This window comes from Hemicordylus capensis, chromosome 1 (assembly GCF_027244095.1).
Source record: "Hemicordylus capensis ecotype Gifberg chromosome 1, rHemCap1.1.pri, whole genome shotgun sequence".
Classification (NCBI taxonomy): Eukaryota; Metazoa; Chordata; class Lepidosauria; order Squamata; family Cordylidae; genus Hemicordylus; species Hemicordylus capensis.
In genome coordinates, this window is record NC_069657.1 from 213,356,366 (window position 1) to 213,361,123 (window position 4,758).

The following is a 4,758-nucleotide window of genomic DNA, read 5'->3' on the forward strand; positions in this document are numbered from 1 at the left end:
TTACTTCTACCTCCGTGTCCTGCCAACTTCTTTCTTGGGCCATTATGACTTTTCCTTTTCCATTCTTCCTATTGTTTGCAACAAGTTATGTGTCCTCCTCAGTTTCTCCGCACTACACGACCAGAACTGGGTCTCTAAGGGAGTTGCTGAGGGGGTAGAGGACTTGCTCTTTTCTGATTGGCCCTGTCTCGGAGCATGCGGAGCCTGACAAACCCTCACGTGACGGATGCCCTCCCCATACCTGAAAAAGAACCCCTCACGGCAAGTCTACCAATGTTTCTTTTTCACAGTTGTGATAGTCAAAAAATTGTGCAGTTGAAGTTGCACAACACTGCAGCCTTTATGTATAACTCCATATGCTTGTTGTCCTTCTCCGCCTTTTTAAACATGAAATTTCAAAAACATCCAATTCACAAATGAGTCATATGAGTGTACAGAATCCATCTGGACATATATTATTTCTTGTATCCTCTCTAGAATGTGTATAATACATAAGTTTTAACAAAAATATCATGTTCCAAATATATTTTAGCCAGTCTAGTCTTGTTGGAGGCATTGCATTTTTCCATTCTTTTGCAGTACAGATTCTTGCTGTTGTTAATAGATAACTGATCATTTCTACATCTGTTTGCAATACTTCTCTTATATAGCAAAAAAAATTTCCTTTGGAACGTTCTTCATTTCACTACTTGTTGTCCAAAAGTTAATAATAAGTGGGCATGACCAGAATCTATGGCAAATATCTCTACCAGGAGTCTGAGACCTCCAGGAATGATCATCCATCAAATGATAAATGCATTTTAGACATAAAGGAATCATATACCAATGATATTGTAACTTATGCAGGCTCTTTCTTAAGGTAATATTAACCTCTCAATTTCCTTAATGTTATTTTTCATAACCCCAACCTTACCCTTCTATTGTGGCAAGCAGGACTTTAGTTTTCCCCACATCATAGTAGAAAGAAGAGGATGAGCAGAAGGTCTGGGGAAATAATGGGTTGGATGGAAGGCAGTTGCACAATCTCCTACTACACTGTGAACATTAAAGATGAAATTGGGCTCACTGGGTTACAGATTGACGGCCACATCCTACTCATATGGTCTTCCTTGTTTCTCCAGTTTTTGAATTGCTCCTCACTTATGAACATCTTTCAGTGGAATCTCTGCTTTCATTGCCTGAAGAACCAAGTGCATTCAAAGGAATGTTTGTGAAAGAAAAAGGTTGTTTATTTCCTAAGATGTTGGAACTGCCAGGAAGCAAATAAAGAAGATCAAAGCTTGCTGCAGAGAAATGCAGAAGTGTGAAAGTAAAGACACATCATGGTGGATATAAGTGAAATAGGAATACATATTTTCACAATGAGATAACTGGATATTTCACAAGAATGTGGGCAATGTACCTATCTGGGCATATAATTAAAAAATATATTTGTTACCTACCATCTGACTAACTCATTGATTTGTTCCTGAAAGGGCAATGCTTGTTGTGTATAAGGGGGAACAGATTAGGTCCCAAAGAATGTAAGAGGTCTCAATTCTATAAAGATGTATGGCTTGCTCTGCCCCTAAGGTTCCTGTCAAGTATCATTTCTTTATCACATTTATATTCTTCCAACAGTTCTGTGAGGTAGGTCACTGTATAGTTCCAATAGGTTTGGCTATGCCCAGTCTGGATATGGAAGGAGTGGAAGTGGAGCTATGTGGAAAGGTATGGGGCTCTGCATGTACATCACATCACCCCATGAAATGTCTCCTCTAATCCATGAAGACACTATGCAATGGTGTTGGCCCAGGCATGAGAATGTGAGCCTGAGTAGGAGCTGCTTCACTTAGGTCTCTTCCTAGAATATTTTTTAAAAGTATGACCTGCCCACTACAGCTGTGCACAGATGAAAGTATCGGATCTGAACCAATTCCGATCCGGTTCAAGTGATTATCGAATCATGCATCCAATCAATGTACTGACCCAGATTGAACAGTTTGATGCATTGTCATTGTGTAGACGCTTCAACCCTTAGAATATAATGGCCCATAGGGAATAATGGGAAATCATATAAAAATATTATTGTTAGAATCAGAGAAATCTTTCAGGCATGGTAGACCATTCTTAGAGTTGATGTTGGACCCTTGTTTGGGCTTGATACCACCCCCATTTCATGCAAAAGTGCCAAGGTTTCTGAGAAGCAGGAAAATCTCCCACCACCACCACACAGACACTTCTGCTTTGCTAAGATGCTTAGATCCTTGCTTTACTTGGATGCTTAGAGGCAAGCCTTCCACTCCCACCTCGAGGATACTTTGTCCTCCCAAGTCCAGGCTGTTCAGAATCAATAAATCAAATGTAATACTCTCCTCTGTTTCTGGCCATCCTTGGACATAATGGCAAACAGGAGGCAAGCGTGCCAGAGGTTCAAGATTGTGGTAGTCCAAATGCGTAAAACTATGGTTTCATTGCTGAACCACAGGTCGGTTTTTAGCCCCCAAACCTTAATTTGTACCTTAGGTTTGCTTTGAGTTTCATTGCCGTGACCTTGGGTTTGAAGGCGTCATCCAGATGCTCTTTCTCCTACCTGCATCAAAGCACCTTGCCTACATGATCCTTGAAAGACACTCACCAAAGGGCAGGGTTTTTGCCTCAGACACATTGTAATATAAAAATCTACATCCCTCCCTCCAAGCACTGTGATTGGAAGGGAGATGAACCAACTGTAGCATGCTTTAAGCAGCCACAAGCCTGAGGCACTTAAGCAGAGATATCACTGCTTTCTTCTCCCTTTCAGCATTCCAGTCATGGGAAGAATCTTTCCACAAGTACAGCATTTATCTCCAGGTGACAAAAACTGTAACTGTAGAGGGTGGGGGTGGGCGTATAGAGCATTTCAAACCACATCATTATGGAGGTAGGTTTGTGGACATGCTCTCAGGACCTTGTATATCAGGACAGTGTCCCCAGATTGGCAACTAGTTTTTAGGTCCGAATTCTCCATTATTCTGTGACCAACATCTTTCTTCCACATCCCACAGTTCATTGATATGGTTCACATATAGTATAGAACTATGTTTTAATCACAATTTTGTGTGCCATTCACAAACCTTGGGTTCATTCACAAGGAGAGGAAGCTTTAAATTCTGGCCCTGATTTAGAGCATATCAAGGTGTATACCAAGACATGAAGATTACAGCTTTCTCCCCTTGCATGTGAAGGGGAGGGGGAAACATGCAAACCTGAAGCTCATGAATATTATGTGGGACCATGATTAAATCATGCTTCTGCATAAAGTCTAATCAGGACATTGTCATGCTCTCTGACTTCTCCTTCCTCTCCCCCCACCTTTTCCCCACAATACAGATTATGAGATCATGTTAATCCACACTAGTTCATCCCTTTACTTCCTCTCATATAAGTGAATGGTCAACATTCAGTCCCATGGGGGTAAATGGAGCCAGCGTGGTGTAGTGGTTAGAGTGCTGGACTAGGACCGGGGAGACCCAAGTTCAAATCCCCATTCAGCCATGATACTTGCTAGGCAGGGGCGTAGCAAGGTTGGAGTGGGCCCAGAGACAAGATTTGAAAATGGGCCCCACCACTCACTGAAGCTCAGCTCATGAAGAAAAGAAATCTTAAATGAGGCTGAATAGTGGTAACAAAAAGCATAGTAAAATTTATAGATATGGATATAGATATAATAAAAATAACCTATGTGCAACAATAGAACATCACCCTAAATTGTTTTTTTAAGGTTGTGTAAATTGTGGATGATGCAAGTCATTTAATGGTACTAGAGAAAGACATGCTGTTCTGGTAGCTCCAGGTCTTAACACTCACATCAATTTGAGAGGATGAATACAACTGAAGGAAGCCCGGGGCGGATGTGTGGCTGGGGGAGTCAGTCATGTGACTTGACACTGCCCCACCAAGGCAGTAGGCCCCCAGACAACTGTCTCCCCTTGCCCTATTATAGTTACACCCCTGTTGCTGGGTGATTATGTATGTATGTATGTATATATGTATGTATGTATACCACTCTGGGCTCCTTGGAGGAAGAGCGGAATATAAATATAAAATAAATCTAGGAGAAGAGAGCTGGTCTTGGGGTAGCAAGCATGACTTGTCCCCTTAGCTAAGCAGGGTCTGCCCTGGTTGCATATGAATGGGAGACTAGAAGTGTGAGCACTGCAAGATCTTCCCCTCAGGGGATGAAGCCACTCTGGGAAGAGCAGAAGGTTTCAAGGTCCCTCCCTGGCAGCATTTCCAAGATAGGGTTGAGAGAGACTCTTGCCTGCAACCTTGGAGAAGCCGCTGACAGTCTGTGTAGACAATACTGAGCTAGATAGACCAATGGTCTGACTCAGTATATGGCAGCTTCCTATGTTCTATTTTGAGGAAAGCTGGTCTTGTGGTAGCAAGCATGACTTGTCCTCTTAGCTAAGCAGGGTCCACCCTGGTTGTATATGAAAGGGACACTAGAAGTGTGAGCACTATAAGATATTCCCCTCAGGGGATGGAGCCACTCTGGGAAGAGCAGAAGGTTTCAAGTTCCCTTTCTGGCTTCTTCAAGATAGGGCTGAGAGAGATTCCTGCCTGCAACCTTGGAGAAGCCACTGCCAGTCTGTGAAGACAATACTGAGCTAGATAGACCAATGGTCTGACTCAGTATATGGCAGCTTCCTATGTTCCTAAATAAAAAAGATAAAAATAAATGACCACCAAGATCACACAGCAGGCAGTGCCAAAAAGCAGGGGGCGGGGGAAGCG

General features: G+C 42.5%; 1 long non-coding RNA gene across 1 annotated transcript; it reads left to right on the plus strand.

The window, feature by feature from the left end:
* The first annotated feature begins 307 nt into the window (after window positions 1–307).
* Window positions 308–1,442, plus strand: LOC128341119 (uncharacterized). The gene is made up of 2 exons (XR_008314224.1): window positions 308–859; window positions 1,122–1,442. It is a non-coding gene; the product is annotated as an uncharacterized LOC128341119 (long non-coding RNA).
* The last annotated feature ends 3,316 nt before the right edge of the window (window positions 1,443–4,758 follow it).